Here is a 23,520-nt window from a genome sequence, read left to right as displayed (position 1 = left end):
AGTGCACTAATGAGCGCGTTAAGCGTGCTATGTTCAGAAAGTGCAGCCCAAGTGCGTACTATGGCACATGTGGTCACACAGGGCAGAGGAGGATGGTTGCCCGGTGGGAAGAGCCTATCAAAGGCTTTTGTTTCTTTGGGCACTGAGGTCACACAGTGGGTCTCATTCTACCTTTGCCGATATTCTGGCGGTAGAGCTGCCAGGATACCGGCAAATGTAGTTACCGTTTCTGGCACCCGGTCCAGCGGCATTGCCGCCGGATTACGGGTGCCGGGGCGATGGTGTTAATCCCCATTCATGGAGTGCCATTGGACTCCAGGAGGGGATATATTGTCATTATAGTAATCACAGCCTTTTTGCTGTTAGGGTGCCTGGCTCACCCTCAGCATTTAGCTGGAGGTAGCCCAGGTGCCCCACCGGCAAACCCGTAGTCGGCCAGGGCGGTAAAGGGTACAATGTATCCAAGAATGGGCCACTAGGACAGCATTTGAGAGTGAGGGGAGAGGTCAAACCCCATAAAGGGGTTCCCGACAGAGAGACTATGCTCTACTACAGCCAGTTGGAGAGCCAGTTTAAAGTTGGGGGTAGATACCCCATTAATCGCCAATATGTCCTGACACTCCTCAGTGAAATGCAGAGTCTGAAATGAATGTCATCGGAAGAAGAATTAGCTCAAGTGGGGCTCATGGACAACTCTAGGGTGGACCTTGATAGACTCGGCTTCTTCTCATGTGTTCTGAAGAATACACTTTTTCCAGAAGCAGCGACATTTAAGAAGCAGGGCGATGAGATCTTGGGCCCAGCAGCTCCAATCAAGCAAGGAATTCAGGCAGAATGGTTGGATAGTAGTCTTGTCCCAATGCCACGTGCAGAGGCGTTGCTAGGGGGTGCCTGAGGGGACTGTAGCCCTGGGTCTCTTGGTTGTAGCCCCGGATAGAAGCTCAGGTTCTACAAACGAAAGGCTAGCTAGCCCCCAGTCCCGAGAGTTCCAACATTAGCATAGCCCGGGATCTTTTCCAGATCTTCCAGATCTAGCAACACCCCTGGCCACGTGATCCTCTAGTGATTAGCTTTACACATCAGGCTAATGTAGAAGCTAGGTTTGGGGGGGAGAGATCAGAGGCTTGTGGTTGGACCTACATTCTAAATCCCTTGCATTTGGGAGGGCAAGAAACTAGGGGCCCCAAATGAAGGCAGCATATAAATATTGTAACATGGAACACCGAGGCTTCAACAATGTATCCATCAATCGTGAATTGCGGGTGCAGGGAGATGTAATCTGCTTACAAGAAACGTGGCTGACGGACTCGCTGCTGGTTGATGGTTTTGAAGTATGCATTCTATCTGCAGAAAGGGGGATCAGAGGTCAACCATTTGGTGGGCTGTTGGGCGCTTTACGTATTGGTATGGGCATTACATTGGAGACAATGCCAATTGAAAGAACAGACATGGTTGGATGTAGAAAGTACAACTCATAGAACATGTATCTTACTCAATTTTCACTAGAATCCCACTACGGTGGAACTCAATGAATTTGTACAGGTTCTTTCACTGGTTTTAGAAAAGCTCGCTTCAGAAGAGGGTACACGTTTTATATTGGCTGGTGATTTCAACAGTAAATGGCTTGATGAGAGATATTGTAAAGTGAAAGGTGCAAGTAGTCCAGATGCAGAGGGTTATGCATTGGAGCTGAATTCGACAAATGGGGCATGTGTTTATTTAATGGAATCGTAGTAGGAGATATTCTAGCACGGTGTGCATGGTCCATTGAGGCGGTAGACTCCACCCTAGGCTATATGTTTGTCTCTAGTGATCTAGAGTGGAAGTACCAAGCGAGGACGGAAGTGATCACGGGCAAATGAAACTATTATTCCCATGAGCGATCTGGGCAGATCAGTTGGGCATGACTTCTTTGGATGTTGGCATAAGGCAGAGGGACAGTGCCGTGATATGGCACCCGGCAATGGCAGACACGTGGAATGTGTGTATCGGTAAGTATTGGCGTGATGGGATCTTTGCCCAGGCTTAACCAGCAGAGTTTGAACCTTTAATACAATACAGCGACTTTTGGGATCCCGGACTAGTCCTAGAAGCCCAAAGCAGGATTTTCTTTTAAAAAGTCCATACCCATGGGTTTGATCTATTAACTCAACAACAGAAAAAGATCCTTAGGATGCAAGTTAGGCAGGCCAAGAAGGTAGGGCCTGCTGGGGAAAGGATGGTGCAGAGATTGGTCTAAGGGGATGAGATATCCTAAACACCAGAAGGACGCTGGATCTATGCTGCACAGTTTATCCAATAGAGATGGTTCTCCATTTTGGGCACTGCTAAAGACCAACAGCAAAATTACATCCAAGCTCAACCAATAGCATGGAAGATCTAGGAAGCTTATTTTGGGAACCTGTATTCATTGGGCACCGGTTGCTCTAGTGTGTTAATGGGGGAACATCATAACTTAAACTCTAAGGTATCTTGGAATGTTCTTGACTTCAATACTGAGGGGATTGAAAGTGCGTGGTGGGGCTAAGAAATCAAATGCCACGGCCCTGATGGGCTTTCTAACTTCACATTAAAATCAGCACCAGGTCTATGGTCAGAGGTTCTCTTTGAACTATTTCCTAACATTATTGATCAACAGGTAATCCCTCCTTCACAGAGGGACGCCATTATAATACTGACATTTAAACCTGGGGACAAGCTCAATCCCGCTAATTATATACACCAATTTCTCTGCTGGACATTGCATATAAAATGTTTTCATTGTTCATATTAAAGAAACCTTTCTCTTGGACAGAGGTATCTCAATGTTATGACATTTATCAATCCTGTTTTAAACACAGCACTAATACCTCACTCAACGGTCAGGTCATACATTTGCTGGTGAAACAAACAACTTTAGCGGAGAGACAACTCTATGTGGCCTCATAAGACATCAGCAAAGCCATCGACTGTGTTATCAGAAGTGTCCTTTGGGAGAGAATGAGAGAATGGGGTGCCGAGAAGCCCTGCTTGCTATTCTAGAAGATGAAAGGTAGCCCAATTTACAGGGGTACCCCTTGATTATATGGGTACCCCTAATCACGCTCACACCAGAATGAATGCACCCCTCTAGGGAAGCAAGGCCAAGAGTCTTATCTTGCAAGGATAACAAGTTTAATCTTTACAGAAATGAGGATGGGGGGGCAAAGAACTCTGCTCCCTGAATGGCCTTCTGGCCTTCTTTCGTTCCATGCTCCTTTAAACTGGAGCCAGGCAGGAGGATATATACTTCTTGACTTGGTCACTGTATACTGGCATGGCTCCATCCAAAACTGTGCTTCTTCACTACAGGGGGTGCTGCAAAGTCTTCCTTTATCCATTATCAGCAATTTCTGGCAGCCATGCTACTTAACATATTAATACCTTACATAGACACACACTGCAGCCCTGCAGATTTTTACAAACTTTGGGGCCTTGCCCCAGGAGAAAAACTAAACATTTCTATAACTAATTTTCATTCATACTCCACTCACCTTACTCATATTTTCATCTGGTCTTGTAATTTCTTTTAATTCTGCATGGGGTGCATTGAGCATGTACAATTCCATTTTAGCATATATGGGTTTTTGACAGACAGCAGACAGCTGCTGAGTTATGTGCTGGCCTGCCAGAGCTAGCGAACACCACGGCAATGCCCGTAGTCCATTTTTAGCACAGGGTGCATTCTTTCCAGGAAGGAAGGGGGAGTATTTTTTACTCCTACCGTGCTAAGAACTACATAGGTTTTAACATTTACAAATGTATTCAGCTAATAGTTATTTGCATCTTATATTTAAATACTAACTGCCTTCTGTTAGTACTTGCTCATGCCCGTGTGTGATTATATTTGCATGAAAAAAGCTTTTCTCAGTGTTCCTCCTCACCCCTGGTCTCTTGTACTACCTAGAGGCAGTCAACAGAAGTCTTGCCTTATTCTAAAGCGCTTGGGAATGAAGGAAGTCACTAGCTCCTTCCTAATTGAACTACCAAGCTGAAATGCGAAGTGCCCTTTTGGTCAAAGACAAAGACAGATAAGATATGTGAAGAATGTCTCCTTGCGCTGGGAACAGGGTGAACCTTGCTGCTCTGAGAACAGTAAATTGTACAGACATGACTTAGAGTGAGGACCCATGTGTCTTCGTGGAAAATGCATACATCACACAGGTCATAAACTATCTGTAAATGCAACAACCGAGTCAGACCTATAATGCTGACTGGCCGCCATGTAAATTGCTAAATTTATCAATGAGTGTCCACAGACATAGTTGAACCTGAGCACGCTTGAAGCAAAATAAACTATTGTTAATGTTTGAATCGTGACTGCTGTTCTTTATTTATTTGCAGTAACTCATTTGAGATTTACAATGCTGTGTATGGAACTATGGTCTCGGTTTCTACAGGGGTGTCACTATTTCTCCCCCCTTTACTGTGCCCCACTACCGCCCCTGTGTCCCTCCTTCCCGTCCCCTGGTCAATTATTTATGACCCATCATCATATAGTATGTCTCCTTCCGTCAGTGCATGAGCCGTTCATCAGAGTGGGGAAAAAAATAAAACTCCTGTGTATAATCCAGAGTTGCTAAAACAGGGACTGTGCAAATAACTTCTTTTAAATCCTCAAATTGTCTAGTCATTTTATCAGTCCATTCAAATGTACTTTTAAGTCCTCTGTCCTTCCCTGAGACTTTGTAACAGTGGCCTTGTGTAGACTTCGTAGTCTAGGATCCATGCCCTACAGTAATTACATAAGCCCAAAAACTGCTGCATTTCTTTGACAGTACTGGGCCTCCACTTCCACTGTCACCACCCTATCTGGTAATATTTTGTTCCCATTTGCAAAAATGAGTTGTGCCAAGTATAGTACCTCCTGTCAGCAGTATCGTACCTTCTTTTTATCTGCCTTTGTGAGCCAGCAATTGCAATAATGCAACAGAATCCCTCCTGCACCGTTGTTCATTTTCACTACATACCAACCGATCATCCACATACTGGATGATTGTACTAAGCACCTGACTTCAATGTAATCTGTACTGGGGTCACATTTCTCAGTAAATGATCTCCCCATTTTGCTCACTGTCCTCAAATAACTCATCAGTCATTTCCTTTAATTGCTTTAATTGTCCTATCAGATCTATACATAATATTGTGCGCCACTCGCTCCCGTCCTGGTCTGTTCCAATCAGGATTGTCTGACACTACTAGTCCTTGTAAATCTAATGACAATATTGTCCCTGCCACCATCTCGGGTTGGATCATGGTCGGAATATAATATCTGTGAGCACTCGCCAACATTTTGTCACAATTGGAGGCACTGCTTTTGCTAATACCTTGATATCATAGAAAAATATGTCCGGGACCACAGTAACCCCACTGACTAGTGACTGCCTTGCCATTGCATTGATTATTACCATTGCTCGAGCTACACACATCCCTGGAGTGGAACACACTACCCCTTGATCTGTGAATGATACAGTTACATTTAGTTTACTGAGCAGATCCCTACCGAACAGGTTCACAGGGAAACTCTCAGAATATAACAAGGGGGCTTGTACTACCTTCCCTCCCACTTTTATATCCAGCTCCTCAGTGTATGAAAACATAGAAATAGCCCCAGAGAATCTCTTTGTGTGAATAGTTTTACCTGATAATGGAAAGTTCCCCTTCATAATGCATGATTTAATTGCACCTGAATGTACCATTAATATAAATAGCTTGTTTCCTATTCCTGCCGCCACCAAGGGCTCCTCTTCCGGGTGTGCAGTTGTCAATAGGATTGAACACGCGAGTGCTCTCTGTGGACTGTCCTAATCAGACTATGTATTTGTCCCGGGGAATGAAAAAGTGCCGCCTCCATCATTGTAACTCCTTGGAATGGGGCGCCTGTTCCCCCTGCCATCCTGTTGAACTGTGTTCCCTCACACTGCTGTGGTTGTTGCCCACATTGCCCCTGCCTGACAGCCCCATAAGGGAACTGACTTTGACCCCCTCGCCCAAATTGCTGTTGTCCCATTCCTTGAGGCACTTGGAATCCCTGCCCTGGAGGTGATGGCCCATAATTAAATCTCATCCCAGGCCTGTTCCTGCACTCCCTCGCGAAATGCCCCTATCTCCCGCAACACCAGCACTGTGATGTCACCAATCCTTCACCCTGTCAGGTCAAACAAATAATGTAACCAAACTGTCATAGTACCCGGCCTCAAGAAAGGTACTGCCGCACTGATGGACTATTACTCGATCTGCGGCCAGCAAGCGTACTAGCACCTCCCGCCTTATTGGAGGGGCCACTGTTTGCTAGCAACGCTGCACTCTGCCCTGTTAGTGGTACCAGAAGAGCACCTGAAGCGGGGACTCCCATTTAAAGCTCTCACCGTGCCCCCGACAGTAGAAGCACAACACACAATGCCACCACCAAACTTTCACATCCTCCCCGAGAAAGGGCCCTATGACCAGCTGCGAAGAAGAAAGAGAGCCTCGATTACATATCAAACGACTTGTCCAAACTGCTTGCGCAAATACCTGATGAATATAAGCTCTATAATTCAGCAAAGACATTTTTTGCATCTCTAGTACCCAGCATCCAGACATGGGCAATGCAAAACCGCTCCAAATAGTGCGATGGGAGCTGATCCAGCTGGCTAACGATACTGAGCAAGGGTTCAATGTCATAAAAGTGGAACTAAGGGACCTCAGACTAATGACAAAGCAGAACCGCTACATGCTGCATCTCCTGACAGCCATGGAAGTAGGTGTTTGCAAAAAGATCAGGAGTTCATGTTGCACATTCGTACCTTCTGAAAATGCGGAGAATGGGACATTATCACACATCACTGCAGCAGTACATGAACTAGGGGTGAAAAGGAAAAAGAAGCTCGGGTCCAAGTAGAAGACTGGTTCACAATGGCCTTCAGCTGTGTCCCATCATGGTTTGGAACGTTGGTGAAAATGTTGGTCCCAATCATTGCGGTTATCCTGGTGATCTTCTGTACTTGCCAATTGGGCTTCTGGTGTTGTGCCAAAGCTGTGCCTAATAGGGTAATGATGATGGTTAGTATTGGAAATACTAAGGTACCTTGTGATACAAAAGATGTAGAGATGCACAACACATGGTCCCAATTCCTATTGCAGATACAGTTGACAGCTATGGGTGGATCTGGCAGGCGGTGGAGGGTGCATCTACATGACATATACACCTGAAGTGTATACACAAAGGGAGGAAAGTTTACGACACTTATGCAGAGCTTGGAAGCCAATTAAGGGAACATCCACATGGGACGAGGCAGTAAGGCGCGCAAATGAGCATAAATATGGTGGGGGAGAATGTGTTACTGTTGAAGTAACAAAAAGGGGAATGTTGGGATGGAAATGAGCATATCCCACCCCCCTAGGTGCTTTCAGGTGTGGCAAACCCCATATGAAGTGATGTAGTGTATAAGGGGGGAGTAAACCACACTATTAAACACAATGTAGAGGCAATGTAGCGCCAACAGTAAATGTGCAGTGCTAGAAAACACACAGAACAAAACTCCATTTTGTGGTAGGCCATGAAGCACAGGCCTGTATGATCGCGCTGCACCCGCCAAACTCCATGAACCCAGTTCACTAGGCCCAACCTCATTAAGACAAAATAAATCTGCACAGCCAGTTCTCACGGAAGTTCACTTCCCCTTCCCTCTTGTCCCTCCACTGTTGCAAACATTTAGTATCTTTCAGAAGAATGCGTCTTGCAAGAGCGTGAGACAACACCAGGCTCCGCGCAGCGTCCATTCATCTCCACTTAACTGCCAATAGGCCTCTAACCCCCAATCAGCCTGTCCGGAGCCAGCCCCACACCACTGACCCGACCCGCACACCTTTGCATTCCACAATAAGCAAGCAACCCTGCTGCCCCAACACAAATCAAGTGTCCATAAAAGATCCAAAATCTGCGCAACTATATTTTTTCCAGCATTAAATGCAGCCTTTGTAACACGAGGTACGGGGAGGGATAAATTAAAGATCAAAACCCAGGGTGGAGACCTTGAGTGCTGGAAGTGCGGTATCAACGAAGCCCTGAATGTGTGGGTCAGCATGACTGTATTTTATCCTGCCTTCCCCCTGGCACCATTTTCCATGCCGCCCAGGTGCATGCTACAATGATGGAGTAAGGAACTTAGCGTGTTAGTTTAGATGAAACAATGTGTTATACGAGCAACCTGGCCTTCACCCAAGACTGAGACGAGCCCAGCTGACCCACGTGGATCTGAATCAACGGCAACGGAACTAACCATTTGTAGCCTGGCATCCCCTATGGAGCAGGCCCATCCATACGGTACAACCAATCAGTAGCACCCGTTTGTACTGTATATGATGACGCCACATGGATTTTTAAGGTCCTGCCTGTCCTTAGATTAACCAGAGCGCTCTCGAACAGCAGAGTCCTTTGCTGATATTTGTAGTCTGTACAATTAAACCTTGTTATCCTTGCAATGCTATCTCTTTGCTTATTTCCTTACAGGGTTGTCCTTATTCTGGAGTGTGCGTAAAAAGGTACTTGTCTATATAGGATATAAGATCCTTGTTTCTTTACTTGATCTCTATGAGCTCATGGTGTAGGGTTTTCGGACATAGAGTCCTCTCAAACGTTTTCAGAAAAGCCCGGAGGAAGGCGTCATAGTCATCTTGTATGGGATCTTGATTGTTAATCCATGGGGTAGCCCAGGTAAGGGAAGGTCCATCCAGGTTCATTCAAATGAATGCTACCTTAGCTTTGTCATATTGGTAGATCTAGGGTCTGTTCATGAAATGTAGTAAGCACTGAGTCATGCATTTTTGGAATCCATCAAGGTTTCCTGTATATTTAGTGGGCCTCTAGGGGGTCTGGATATGAGCCCTTACTTCGATGTCTGTGGGGGTGATTTGTTTTTATTGGTAGGGGTAGGGCTAGCCATATAGCTATATTCGGAAGGAAGCAGGTTTTAATGTCTTTTGCGTGGCTTTTTTTGTTTCTGAACCGATCCCTTTATCTTTTTGTAAGGTATGGATGGTTTGCTGTAGTGATGTTACTTGAGCCGCTAAAGCAATGCTATCATGGCGATAGCTGGTCATTTCGGCTTGCATCACTTGTATGGCTGCTGTCATATCAATTATGGCTTTTTCCATTGCACTCTGGGGCAGATCAATCTGTCAGTACCTGAGTCTCAGATCGACTTGCTCTTACACGGCAGGGTGCAAATGTAATAGATAAGGTCGGGTGTGAAGGTGCACTCTGTGATGGCTTTCAATCAATTTTCAATGTGTCAGTCAGTTAATATTCACACTTTCAGGTGCTCCTGGTCAAATCTGTGCTACCAGATCCACTTGACTATTGTAGGGGGAAATCCTTTGAAATACATCGAAGGACAAACACAGGGAACACTTAGTGGCAATATAATTACTCAATATAAGATACTCAAATGCGTCAAAATTAATTCAAACAACTTGGGCGAGAATTATAAAAAGAAGTATATTTGGCAATTTCAGAATTCCATAGAACAATTCAACAGAGTTTGTTCCAGAATGTTTTTTCCTTCCACATTCATAAAACATACATTTACATTAATATTGAGGAATACTATATTCTTTCATACACAATTCATTTACGTTTACAACAAAACTAATACTGACAGTCATAAGTATTATAGTCTTTCATGACATTCAAATAATGGGTGTCGGATATCTATATAGGAGTTGGTGGTTCAGTCCTCTCATGAGATATAATCTCTAAAATAGTTTTTCCTATCGATTACTACGCATTTCGGGACTCAATCGCCCTTCTTCAGGTAAAGATATCTGTAGTTTTGACTGACTTCTAAAAATTAAGATAAAAAGAATTCAGTTTTAGTGTTATATATGAACACTAGTTGAATCAATCACTTAAACAATGTTTTAACAGTTGATTTTAAGATCACTGGTTCTCTATGCACGGACCTTAGAACATACGTTGATACGGCTGACTAAGCTCTTCAAGTTATTCATGAAATTCTGTGCCGGTTCTGAAAATAGAGATTTATTTACATGAAATTCCTGACGTGTGAAAAATAAAGAAGCTGTTACGGTCTCGTGTGGGAACAGTCGCTTGGAAAAAGTGCTGGGTCCAACAACAAGGCTGATTTCAATTCATTTCATCCTGTATTCTCAGTCACTTAACCACAACTAACTCACCGAGTTGATTTTCTATAAACAGAGAAACCGGAATAAGGTAACAGATCCTCGTAATCATATGTGTCTCCTGCAATGCTGTTCACTGTGTTCGAGCCTCCTTTCAACCCGTCTGTGGACAAGTAATTATATTAGAAGGGCGGTACAGTGATTGTCATCTTGTTGTAACAGACATCTTAATGGTTAATAATACATTGATACATATCAATCCGCTATATTGTAATGGGTGTATCATTCTTCGTACCTTTAATTTCAGGATTGATGATATAGTCATAAGTCCCAAGGTCTAGTTGTTAGGGTGCGCTATGGCGTTCTTTTTGATGGCGTTGAGCACATGGAAAGTATGACGGGATTCCCACGAAACTGCGTTCGATCTGTCTACGAAAAGCAAGGTGTCTTATATTGGCATATGTTCTTTTAGTCTGTCACAACATTACTTCAGTATATGATTGATATCTTCCGAACAGGTACGCAGCATAATTAAGACAACATTGGATGAAGCAGAGCGAGATGAACTTATTCCACATAAGACCAAGGCATTCTTAATCAATACTTATCCAACAATGCCAGTAATTTATATCTTACCCAAAATTCACAAAAACTTGAAGGAACCACCGGGACGTACAATTGCTGCAAACAATAGCTTATTAGAACCTTTCGCTCAATATATAGACAAAGTGATTCAGCGGCTCACACAAACGTGACTACATTCATCAAGGACACCAATCACTTTTTGAAAAAACTGGATGCAGTTGAATTTTCAGAAGATATGGATATAATATTCACAATTGATGTAACTAGCTTGTACCCTAACATTACACATCATGCTGGATTGGAAGCTATGGAGTGGTTGCTTCTAAACACCAAAGAACCAGTAAGAGGAGAACGACTATTAATTCTGAAGCTTTTAACCATCGTACTCAACTATAATTTCTTTATGTTTGAAGATCACTATTTTGTACAACTATCCAGAACTTCAGAATTATATTATATTGCCCCTAAGTGTGCCCCCTGTGTCTGTCTTTTGATGTATTTCAAAGGATCTTCGCCCTGCAAATGTAACAGACCCAACCAGGGACAGGGACCCAGAGACTCATTATGATTACAATCCAAATCGCTGTCCCCGTCCGGTCCATCACTTACGGGACAACCTGTGCTGATGGTTACTTGATGGGTTGGCAGCAGCTTGTCAGGATCTAAACAAGGCAAAAGTCTGTATAAGTAGGGAATAAACGATTGTTCATCCCCCTTCTGCTTGGGTCCCCAAGGTTTGTTACTTGCATGAAGGGGGGTGAACCTAGCAGTGAATCGACATGGAGGAAATCAAGGAGAACATGCAAGAAGGACTCCCCATGAGACCTTTAACATAAGGTCTGCCTGGCTGTCCCTAATCCTGCAATAAACTTACTTGGGAGTCATAGAATCAGGCGTTTCGTGAATCTCTGGTCAGTTGATCGGATGCCATGGAACTGATACAGTGTCCTTTTATACAGCACCTGGAAAGTGTCTTGCACTGCTTCCGTGTGCTTGTGGACATCAGCTTCGTGTGCACACAATCTCTGGCCTGATATTGTCCCACAGCCACCATCTTGGGTACAGGTGCCAGGCTCTGGGATGCTTTCTGCACTGCAGAAGCTGGGAACCCCATGGTTCTGCCTTGACAGAGTGGGGAGCATGTTGGTGTCTTCTCCACATGTTATCGGGATACACCAGAGCAGGCCTTCCTGGAACGCGTTGTTGCTGAGGGTCAGGTAGGAGTCTAACAGCAACGTGGTGCAGATGGCAAATACATACAAGTTTTGGCAAAGCAAGTAAAATCCCAAGAAGGGTGTGAAGCAGTGGATAATTGTTGAACACTCTGATTAAAAGGGGTATTGGTTGCGTGACCTGTGATGGGTGGACTGTGAGGTCTGTTAACTGGCCTAGACTGAGGGAACCACTTTATGGGAGCAACATTAAAGAACAATAGCCAAGAAAGGGTTATCGGTTGCGTGACCTGTGATGGGTGGACCGTGTGGTCTGTTAACAGTGCCTAGACCGAGGGCTCTGCATAGAAAGCAAATGAAAGGAGGAATCAAGAGTGTAAACCTTGCTTTGGCGAGCCAGAGAAACTACCCTTGGCAAGAGGGTCTGGGAGGAACCTAATCCTTTGAGAATTGTTGTGTTTGAACTTTGAACTTTCTGTCTTGAACTTGGCATTGAGAACCCTGAGATTTTGTGGTTGTATTTTGAATTTGGGGAAGAGAACTCCAAGACTTTGTGGAACTGTCTTAAACTTGGGGAAGGGAACCCCAAGAGTTTTGTGGAACTGTTTTGTACTTGGAGAGAGGAGCTGAAAGTAAGCCAGGAACTGTAAGAAGCTCCGAACTTTGTTTGGAAGAGTATTTATGTTATTGCTGACATCCCTACACATTGTTTAGCTTTAGTTGTGTGGGCAAGTATTGGTGTCGGACACAGACAGACTTTTAAGTTGAACTCTTTGACTCAGACAGTCCTTAGTTTCTTTAGGTAGGGAAGTCCTGTCTTAGTTTAGGGCAGGGCCGTCATGTGGGGGGGGAAGGAGGGGCAAATTGCCCCGGGCCTTGCGCTTGGGGGGGGGTCTCGCGCATCTCCGCCCCTTGAGTAGAAGCAGCACAGTCCATCCGTGACCTTTATTCACACGGGGGACTGTGCTATCTGCTCTCTGCCCCCATAAAGATTTTGCTGCAGCAGGGCACAGACAAGAGGCTACAGTGGAGGCAAAGGGAGCGGCCACCGCCTACCCCTCACCCCCTCTGCTACACGATGTGCATGGTCGGAAATTACAGCTTTTTTACAAGCTGAGCAAATAGATGAATGACCCTGATAAACATTTTCTTCTGCATTGTTACAAGCACTGCAGATGAAGACTGACATTACACGAAAAGATCCCCAGCTGCCTGAGTCGCGGCCTTGCTATTGCTGTGCGTGCAGCTCCATGAGCAGTTTGTTGATTTTTAATTTTCATGTTGCAGCCAAAGCCATGTTTAACGCACTAGAAAAAGCTAAATGCTCGACTTTGAATTGCAGGAAGATAATGCTTAGGTGATGCGTCCAGTCACACATTTCTACGAAGATGGTGTTTGCACTTACAATAAACAAACGTAGGCGGGCAAAATACAAATGCGGTTTACTAAGAAACATTTTCAACATGCACGCGGAGTGCCGAGCTAAAATAGACACATTTGAATTGCCCTGGCCCGGAAGGTACACTGGTGCTTTCGATATTAGTATGTGTCTCTAGACTCTCTGGTGCCTGGAGGAAGAGTAACTGGGAGCTGGGGGCCTGGGTAAAGTCTGTGCCCTGGGGGCCCACGTGAAGTTGCTGGTGCGTTAATCCTGTCATGCTACACTGTGTAGCAGCCTCTTCTCGTAAGGTAAGGACCTGGGTCTCCTACAGACAAAGCTGGTAACTTTTTTGGATGAATATTAGGCCAATGGTCAGACAAGTAAAGCACTGGAGCTATGTGTTATGAGCATTTTCTTTTTTTAGAAATGACTACCATAAATTGTCTATAATAAAAAGTCATGCAGGCCACTTTGGGAAGAGGTTGGTACTGGTATTGTATAATCTGTCCCTTCTTGTGCTCTATTATTTCTAATTCTTTCCCTACTCTCTCTGTCAATCCGTTCACCTCTCCACATGCTCCCCTCTGGCAAGGGCCCTGAACTGTGACAGCTAGCCCTTTGCACGGCCCACACAGAGTGGATGCAGATGGACAAACGGCATTAGTAAAAAATATGTTCTACTTTAAATGAAGGAGTGTGGAATGTTTAACAAGTTATACAATTAATTATGTTTTACTTCAATCATGTGTTTTAGCTGCTCTGTGCAAAACGCACAAATGGATCCCATCTTCTGTTTTGCACATTTAAATTGAAAGCACTGAAAAAAGTACTTCTGAAATAAACAACAATAGAAACACTTCTTTACATCACTAAAAGCTATTTGTAGTTTTATGAGCACACATAGTTAGTGCTTCGATTAAAATCTGATGGCACAAGATGCAGAAAGGGTTCATGAAGTAAGTTTCTAATTACATGAGTTGAATGCAAACATCTAAAGGAAGTTGCAGGTCAAAAGAACATCCAAAAAACACAACAACATTAGAGACGTAGTGACCATCAGCTTCCTACCAGCAGCAGTCGCAGGGATAAACTGATCAGACAATGGTTACAAACATGCAGGCTCACCATAGTCACAGTCACCTGACACAGACGCAAATAGGTGCTTTCTTTTCTCTTCACTAATAATAATCTATTAATTCTCTCTTTTTGGTGTGTGCCTTTTATCTCACACACTCGCTCTCGCCACATGGTTTAAATAATGACTCATCTCTGTGGGCTTAGGGAAAGGTCTTTCAATAAGGTGGCATTGCTTAATGCAAATACTTCAAATTGTCCCGTGTGCTACATGAGCAGGGAATAAAATCACGATATTCTCTACTAATAAATTGAGTGTTTGTGTGGGGGGTGGTTTATTGCTGCAATGCTATATCATAGAATTGGGCTGCCATTGGGCAACACAATATGACTCATGTCACATAACCTCGTGAGTATGAGAGGCCTAATAAGTCCTTGAGGGATGTTGAACCTGTAACCGCAACATGAAGCTTTGCTATGTATTGTGTTGGCTTCAGTGAATGTACAGCGTGGGTGCCTTTGCACGTAGTTCAGGGTGGATGAGATAACGCCTGGAATTGAATTAGCGTTGCGTATTCTGGGATTACGAAAGGTAAAGGGCATGCACCTGTGCAAGGAGTTAAAAATGCAGTTTGCCATTGAACTATATAAAAATGACTCTGTATGCATTCACATACTAGTAATATTTTCTATAGAGCACATGCACTCAATATCCATCGAAGGTCATTCCAAGTTTGGTCGTGCAGGAAAATAAAGGTGGTTCTCCCTGCCATCCGTCCACCCCCCTGAACAGAAGCCTAACTGCTCTGCTGGAGCTGCCATTTGAGAGTCTGGTCTTTCCTTTTAGGTGACAATGTTCTACCCGTAGGTTAGTTGATTAAACAGCCCTCACCAGAGGATTGTGCAGAAATCTCCCCAACAGACAGCTAGTGATAAGTAAAAGTGAATAAGTTGTAAACTGGACCACATTGAATGTAGGACAGACTAGTCAGTAATAACCTTATGGTGAACAGCCAGCCCGGACATACTTTCTGTGGAATGGTATTCTTACTGGTTGGGAGTCCTTATATGGTAATACTGGTTTATATTGGTGCAGTCTGCATGAAGACCCATGGGAACAACCAGCATGAATATATTTTTATACTGGCATATGTTGTGAGCAAAGGTGGCATGAAATGCATTGGAAAATGTTCTTGTGCACGGTTGGTAATTGCAACTATTGGGTTTTTCTATGTGCTACCATACAAAACCAATTGCAAACGGTATGAGTTTCTATCCAATTTTGCAAAGAAAGTGCTGTAAAATGCATCTTTTTAACCCAATGTTTTAAACTTGTTCTTGGGCGTGAAAACCCCCCTCAAGCACTGCTTGTTTGGTTTGGGCTCCCTCACTGCGCTCTGTCGATCCTGCATAATTGTCGCAAACATTTAAGTTTCTTAATTTCAGAAGTTCACCAGCCTCGACTGCAGATCACTTCTGTCACTGTTTGTGATGTGTGTTTTAATGTGCACACAGGGTCACGACGATCCTTAATGCTGGCGTCACGTACCAATCCTATATATCGTTAGGCATTTGATACATAATGTTGTCTGCCATAAACCTTTCTTCAGCAGAGAAATCTAATTTTGCTGCAGTTGATTTGCAGTTGTAGCAATAAAGCATATTTGGGTCCTACACACAAACAAACTCAAGGGGAGATATTCTTGCGGCTCCTGTTTGCGGCGGAGCCGCAGCTGGCCCAGTGAAAAAAATTGTAAAGGGGCCTCACCAGATTCTTTGCCCTGGGCCTCACCACACCTTGTGACAGCCCTGGTTTAGGGCAAATTAGGCCTTAATCCATCCTGACATTTAAGTTAAATAAAGTAAATTTGTTTGAATTTTGAATCTGTTATCTTGCTTCATGATGCCTTCAGAAATGTTGCCAGTAGTGGGATGTGGCCCAACCGATACAAGTTGGGGTACCCTAAAATAAAGTACCAGAGCATCATATCCTTCAGTAGCCACAAAGGCTCTATTGGTTCCTAACACCTACATCGGGTGTCCTTGAGCAGGCCATGTTCCGTAGGGTTAAGGAAGAATCTGGGGAGGAGAAAACTGATAGAGGAACTCGGGGATTTGGAGAGGCTGATGAAACATCTGATGGCCCTCCCAACCCAGAACCCAGAAAAGCTAGAGAGGACGAACTCGAGACAATTTCAGAGTTAGCCTTTGCCGAAAGGAATGATCCCTTATTAGCAGAGGCATTTCAACTAGTCCTAGCTGTGCCAGAGGGTTGTGAGATAGGGGGTCCCTTTTTCTTTTTGAAGCATGGATTCCTATATAGAGGAGCTACCACTTCAGAGGGCTTGGTGAAAAACACAGTTGGTTGTCCCAAAATGTCACAAGCAGGTGGTTTTAGAGATAGCCCATTCGCATCTAACGGGGAGTCATTTGGGGCAGTCCAAAACTCAGGCTCAAATAGCAGAAGGCTTTACTGGCCTGAAATCCATGTGGACATTAAAAATGTCATCCAAGACTGTGAAATCTAACAGAAGGCCAGCATGCATATTCCTCCACCAGTCCCCTTAAATCTGCTACCAATAACTGAGATTCCATATTCTCAGATAGCTATGGACATTGTAGGACCCCTGGAAATCTCCAAATAGGTAGATACATACTAGTCATTGTAGACTACGCTACTCGATATCCAGAGGCCTTCCCCCTGAGAGCCAACACAACACAACAAATCATGAAACATCTGCTCCCTTTCTTTTCCAGAGTAGGGTTTCTGAAGGAAATAGTAACTGGCCATGGCTTCACTTTCATGAGTAAGTTTATGGGGTAAGTTAAACAACTGTTGCATATCACCACACTACGAACATCAATGTATCATCCCCAGACAGATGGCCTTGTAGAGAGATTGAATACAACTCTAAAAACAGTACTTCGAAAGCTAGTGGAACAGGATGGTCAGAACTGGGATCAGATGATACTGTCAGAACTCACCACCTTACTCTTCCCTTCCACCAACTCCTCCTCACCTGAATCTTGAACAGAGTCTGTCAGAGGTTCTGTCTCCTACTTCCTTCGGGATTTCCTTGTTTCCTTCTTCTTGTCCTTCTTTTGATGCACATAAGGACGTGACTCCCCGGAGGCCACCGTGACCGGAAGATAACCAAGTCCTGGGTGCCTCCCAGGAGCCAGCCCCCCAATTCCAGGGAAAAAGCTGTTTAGGCAAGAAAAAACCCTGTATAGACGATGATAGTTCTTGAAGGAAGAATCTAGGATTGGAAGAGGTGAAGTAGTATTGTCCGATTCTCCAAAGTATAAGAAAACTGGTTCCGGGTAGACCCCGGACTGTGTAGCTCCTTTTTGGTTTGAGTCCAGGTAAGGAATGTTAGCAGCTGCGACAGAAGGCTGCAGAATTGTTCTTGTTACTAGCTGGCAGATCTGAGGTGGAAATGATGACAGGAGTCGCCAGCAGGTTGCTCTTCTACTGGCGAAAGGGCTATACAGCCGAGCAGATGCGCAGCGGAAAACAAATACCGCTGAACTAGAAGTTGTTCTATGCAGACAAACACAGAAGTCCGTCCACGGCAAAGAGCATGGAAGGAAACAGGCTGAGCGGAAGTAAAAGTAAGGAAAAATAAAACAAGTATAGAAAAGATGAAATAGTAGATGAAAAATAATGGTAGTAGAGAAACTGAATGGTAACAGAAAACAAGGAAAGCGGATATCGACTGAGGAGTAGGGGTTCTTAACTCGCCGTGAAAAATACCAGAGAAGCAGTCTGCAAAAATAGTAACCCAGGAAGGAATAACACCGCGGGTGTAAGCAAACAGAAAAGCAAAAAGAGAAATAAGTAGAAAGGCTGAGAATTCCTAGGTAATGGGCACTAAGAACTAGCGTTGGGGGTATACAGAAGTACTACGATACAACGCATCAGAGTACCGGTGCGTACGACGTAAGTACATCCTGGAGGCCAGGGGCTTCTGGCGTCCATGTTAGGTGTGTTTCCATCGGTACTAAACCTTCCACGGCTGGTGCACTACAGTATGCCTCCTTCAATGTCTGGATCCTCCTGGTTTGCTCTGGTTCAATCTGTGAAATTTCTGTACAAGTTCTGGAGCGTGTACATGTGTTTTGGGCTCCCAGGTTCTTTCAGATTTTGGATACCCTTTCCAATGCACTAAGTATTGCAAGGTACCTCGTTGATAGCGAGAATCTACCAATCTGGCTGCTTTGTATTCTTCTGGTTCGTGTGAAGTAGCTATTTCAGTTTTCTTGTTCTTGATCCTCCTATAGAATGGATACTCAAAATGTGCTTTTAGTAAGGAGGTGTGGGTGACTGGATGTATTCTTCTGAATCGAGAAGGTAGATTCAGTTTGTCAGCAACCGGATCGATCTTGGCCTCTATCCTGTATGGGCCGATATATCTTGGAGAGAACTTGCCCAATTGTGCCCACCGAGAAAGGTATCTGGTGAATAACCAGACGAGAGAACCTGGACCCCACTGAGGGCTTGGTCTTCTCTTAGCATCGGCATACCTCTTATAAGTCTTTCGACTTTCCTCCAAAGTATGTAGAGTGGACTGATGAATCCGTTTAAGTTCTGACAATACTTTATCCACTGCTGGAGCCTTAGTACCTCCAGAATTCACAGCAGGCAAAAAATGCAGATGGCATCCATAAGTGCACTGGAACGGACTCATTCCGATCGCTGTGTGAACCGTGTTATTATAGGCAAACTCGGCCATGGGAATCAAAGATGCCCAATTATCTTGTTCCATATTGCAAAAACACTGGAGGTACTCTTCAAGAGTAGCATTGAGCCTCTCCGTCTGCCCATTGGACTGGGGGTGGTAGCCCGATTACAATGCCCCATGGATTCCCAGTCAGTTCTTTGCACAATATGGACCAGAATCTAGAGGTGAATTGTACCCCTCTTTCAGAAACAATGACTCGAGGCAGTCCGTGCAATCTTACAATGTCTCTGAGGAATACAGAGGCTGTCTCTGCTGCAGAAGGCACTCCTGTTAGGGAGGAAAAATGGGCTTGTCTAGAAAAAGAATCAATAGTAACCATTATTGCTGTATTCCCTTGAGAGGGAGGTAGTTCCACGATGAAATCCATAGATAGGTTCTCCCAAGGACATGAGGGTAGTTCCGATTGTTGTAGAAGACCTAGTGGTCTCTGTCTAGAGACCGTAGCACTGCCAAAAACTGAACATGAATTAACATAAGTGTTTACATCGGCTCATACCGAAGGCCACCAAAAACCTCTAGACAAAAGCTTGTAAGTGGCCTTTTGACCCTTATGTCCTCCTAATGGGAGATCATGACAGAGGTATAGGGCTTGTTCTTGAAGTTCTTGAGTAGGTAGAAAGAGGGCTGAATCGTGGAACCATAGCCCGTCTCTTTCTTGTAGACCTTTAGTCAAAGGTCTCTGTTTCTTCCATGTCTTATACTCATTCTGCACACTCTGGAGAAATTGGTTGATTACTGCTACGAATCTTTGTTTGGGCAATAATCTTTCCTCTTTGGTCGAGGTTACCGCCATTTCCTGTCCTTCTTCCGGCCAGCTTCTAGATAGGGCATCTGCTACACCATTTTGTGTACCTGGAATGTACGTGATTTGTAAATCAAAGTTGGAAAAGTAATACGCCCACCTGGCATGATGTGAATTGTGGCATTCCATCTGCTGGAGAACCCGCAGATTCCTGTGAATAGTGCGGATGAGAAATGGGTTGGTTGCTCCTTGTAATAGGTGCCTCCACTCTTCGCATGCCATTCTCATGGCTAGCAGTTCTCTCTCAAGAACAGAATAGTTTTGTTTACTAACAGTAATGGTTCGCGAGTAATAGGCGATAGGATGTTCCAGGCCTTCACTGTCTTCTTGTAATAGAACTGCTCCCATGGCTCCGCCTGAAGCGTCGGTCTCCACTATAAAAGGCTTAGATTGGTCTGGTTGAATGAGGACTGGCGCAGTGGTGAATAACTGTTTGAGTTTGGAAAAAGCTATCTGCGCCGCCGGATTCCAATCAAAAGTACTTCCCTTCTGAAGGAGTGAAGTTAACGGGAGTACAATCTCAGAGAAATGAGGAATGAAACGGCGGTAAAAATTTGCCAAACCAAGAAATCGTTGCACCTCCTTAATGGAAGAAAGTTCTGGCCATCTGAGAATGGCCTTTACCTTGTCTGAATCCATCCATACTCCATTTGAAGATAAGATGAAACCAAGATAGGGTACCTCGGCAGCCTCGAAGGTACATTTCTCGGCTTTATCATACAGATGATTCTCTTTAAGCCTCCGTAGCACCTCCTTAACCTGAATACGATGATCTTGGAGTGTGGTGGAAAATATCAAGATAACCTCTAGATATACTGCTACAGAAATATTGAGCATATCTGCGAATACACGGTCCATGAATGTTTGGAACACCGCCGGGGCATTCACTAATACAAAGAGCATAACACAATACTCGTACAACCCCAACAGTGTTCGGAAGGCGGTCTTCCATTCGTCGCCCTGTCGTATCCTTAGCAAATGATAGGCTCCTATTAGATCGATCTTTGTGAAGATCTGTGAGTTCCTTACTGCCTCTAAGATATCCCTTATAAGGGGCATAGGGTATCGATCCCGAACTGGAATGCTGTTTAAACCCCGGCAATCAATACACGGGCGCAGCTCCTTGGTTCCCTTCTTTGCTACAAAGAAAAGAGATGCTCCTCCGGATGATCTTGACTTCCTTATCAGTCCGTTCTTGAGGTTGGAGTATAAGTACTCCTTCAAAGTGGTCCGTTCCTGCTGGGATAACGGGTACATCCGTCCGAACGGTAAGGATCCTTCTTCCTTCAGCTCTATTCTGCAATCTTCAGGACAGTGAGGTGGGAGGAGCTTGGGGATAACGTCTTCAAATACCTCTTTGTATTCTTTGTACTGTGCCGGAATAGCAGAAATGGAAAGATGTGGTTGAGCCACTAGGTATGCCGATTGTACTTCAGCCTGAGGTTCCTTGATACAATGCGTTCCACAATATTCCGAATTGAAACTCAGTCCGTTGGAACCCCAGTCAATGCAAGGGTTATGGAGTCTCAAACAAGATATCCCAAGTATCAGAGGGAAGTGTGCAGCTCTGATTACATCGAATCTGATCTCTTCTGTATGATGACCCATGGATATCTGAATTGGTAGAGTCTCCGTGGTTACAGGGCCTGAAGACAGAGGACAACCATCAATTCCTTCCACAGGAATTGTTCTCTTCTTAGGTTTGAGGGGAATCATCTTGTCTTGAGCCCAGGAAGTATCTATAAAGTTGCCTGCTGCTCCGCAGTCCAACATGCCAAGTACCGGAATAGTGATTCCGGTTGAGACTGTTAATGAAACCTGAAAAACCATCAGTCTGTTGTCTTCTACTCCTTCTTCTGATCTGGTGGTATTGCAAGGACTTGTGCTACCTTCCCCGTCGTCTCCCTTTCATAGAAACGGGGTTGTGCGTTTCCCAAATGTCTGGATGGGTTCTCCGGGCATTCCTTCAATTGGTGTTTAGATGATGCGCAGTACATGCACAAATTAAATTCCTGTCTTCGCTTTCTTTCTTCCGATGACAGGGGTCCTCTTGTAGCACCTATCTGCATCGGCTCTTCCATTGAAGGTCGCTCCTTAGAGGTCGGAGGAGGGTAATAACCCAATTGTTGTCCTCGGCTTCTCCTTCTCTCATGCCGTCTCTCATTAAGTCTGAATTCTATCTGAAGAACCAAGGTCACTAGTTCGGAGAATGTCTCAGGTCTTGCCACTCGTGCTAACTCATCCTTTATCTCTTTATGTAACCCTCTACGAAATAGTCTGTTGGGCGGTGTCTGGCCATCCTGCCAAGGCAGCCAACCCTTGGAATTGGGATACATAAGCCTGAACATCCTGGTTCCCTTGCTTGACGTCCAATAAGTCTTCATATGTAGAATACTGAACCTGCGGTCTCTCGAACCGTGCCTTGAAATTGCGAACAAACAGCGATTAATTATTTACTGAAGGATCGTCAGCAGTTACTAAGGGTGTCACCCATGTCAAGGCGCTACCCATTAGGTTTGTGATCAGAAATCCCACACGAGACCTTCCTGACTCAAATATCCTTCTTCTGAATGAAAAATATACCGAACAGGCGTCAAGGAACTCCTTCATATCTTTAGGGTTTCCATCGTATTTGTTCATAGAAAAGGGCATAGGAGGTAAATCACCTCTTCCTTCGTCTCTGACAGAGATCTGTTGACGAAGAGTCTGATTTTCCACCTGTAGTGATTGCATGTCAACTCGTAGAGCTTGAATAGCGTTACACAGCTCTTGTATCTGTTCTGGAGTAGCCATTGCTCTTCTTCTTGGGTGTTGTATACTGTCAGAACTCACCACCTTACTCTTCCCTTCAACCAACTCCTCCTCACCTGAATCTTGAACTGAGTCTGTCAGAGGTTCTGTCTCCTTCTTTCTTTGAGATTTCCTTGTTTCCTTCTTCTTCTTGTCCTTCTTTTGATGCAACTAAGGATGTGACTCCCCAGAGGCCACCGTGACCGGAAGATAACCAAGTCCTGGGTGCCTCCCAGGAGCCAGCCCCCAATTCCAGGGAAAAAGCCGTTTAGGCAAGAAAAAACCCTGTATAGATGATGATAGTTCTTGAAGGAAGAATCTAGGATTGGAAGAGGTGAAGTAGTATTGTCTGATTCTCCAAAGTATAAGAAAACTGGTTGCGGATGGACCCCGGGCTGTGTAGCTCCTCTATGGTTTGAGTCCAGGTAAGGAATGTTAGCAGCTGCGACAGAAGGCTGAAGAATTGTTCTTTTTACTAGATGGCAGATCCGAGGTGGAAATGATGACGGAAGTCGCCAGCAGGTTGCTCTTGTACTGGCGAAAGGGCTATACAGCCGAGCAGATGAGCAGAGGAAAACAAATAGCGCTGAACTAGAAGTCGTTCTATGCCGACGAACACAGAAGTCCGTCCACGGCAAAGAGCACGGAAGGAAACAGGCTGAGCGGAAGTAAAAGTAAGGAAAAATAAAACAAGTATAGAAAAGATGAAATAGTAGATGAAAAATAATGGTAGTAGAGAAACCGAAAGGTAACGAAAAACAAGGAAAGCGGATAGCGACTGAGGAGTAGGGGTTCTTACCTCGCCGTGAAAAATACCAGAGAAGCAGT

At 44.5% G+C, this 23,520-nt stretch overlaps 1 long non-coding RNA gene across 2 annotated transcripts in view; it reads right to left on the bottom strand.

Annotated features, from left to right (window-relative positions):
* Positions 1-2,916: 2,916 nt before the first annotated feature.
* Positions 2,917-23,520, bottom strand: part of LOC138525618 (uncharacterized) — a 117,092-nt gene continuing 96,488 nt past the window's right edge. Inside the window, exons 2-4 of one of the 2 annotated variants that reach the window (XR_011283388.1) lie at positions 10,439-10,568; positions 10,198-10,306; positions 2,917-7,042 (exon numbers count right to left, since the gene is read on the bottom strand). This is a non-coding gene — a long non-coding RNA (uncharacterized lncRNA). Of the gene's footprint in view, positions 7,043-10,197; positions 10,307-10,438; positions 10,573-23,520 lie in introns of both variants that reach the window. The other variant, XR_011283387.1, reaches the window with a different exon arrangement.

This window comes from Ambystoma mexicanum, chromosome 7p (genome assembly GCF_040938575.1).
Source record: "Ambystoma mexicanum isolate Mex_15411 chromosome 7p, UKY_AmexF1_1, whole genome shotgun sequence".
Classification (NCBI taxonomy): Eukaryota; Metazoa; Chordata; class Amphibia; order Caudata; family Ambystomatidae; genus Ambystoma; species Ambystoma mexicanum.
Note: the sequence above shows the minus strand (reverse complement) of the source record. Positions and strands in the feature narration are given on the sequence as shown.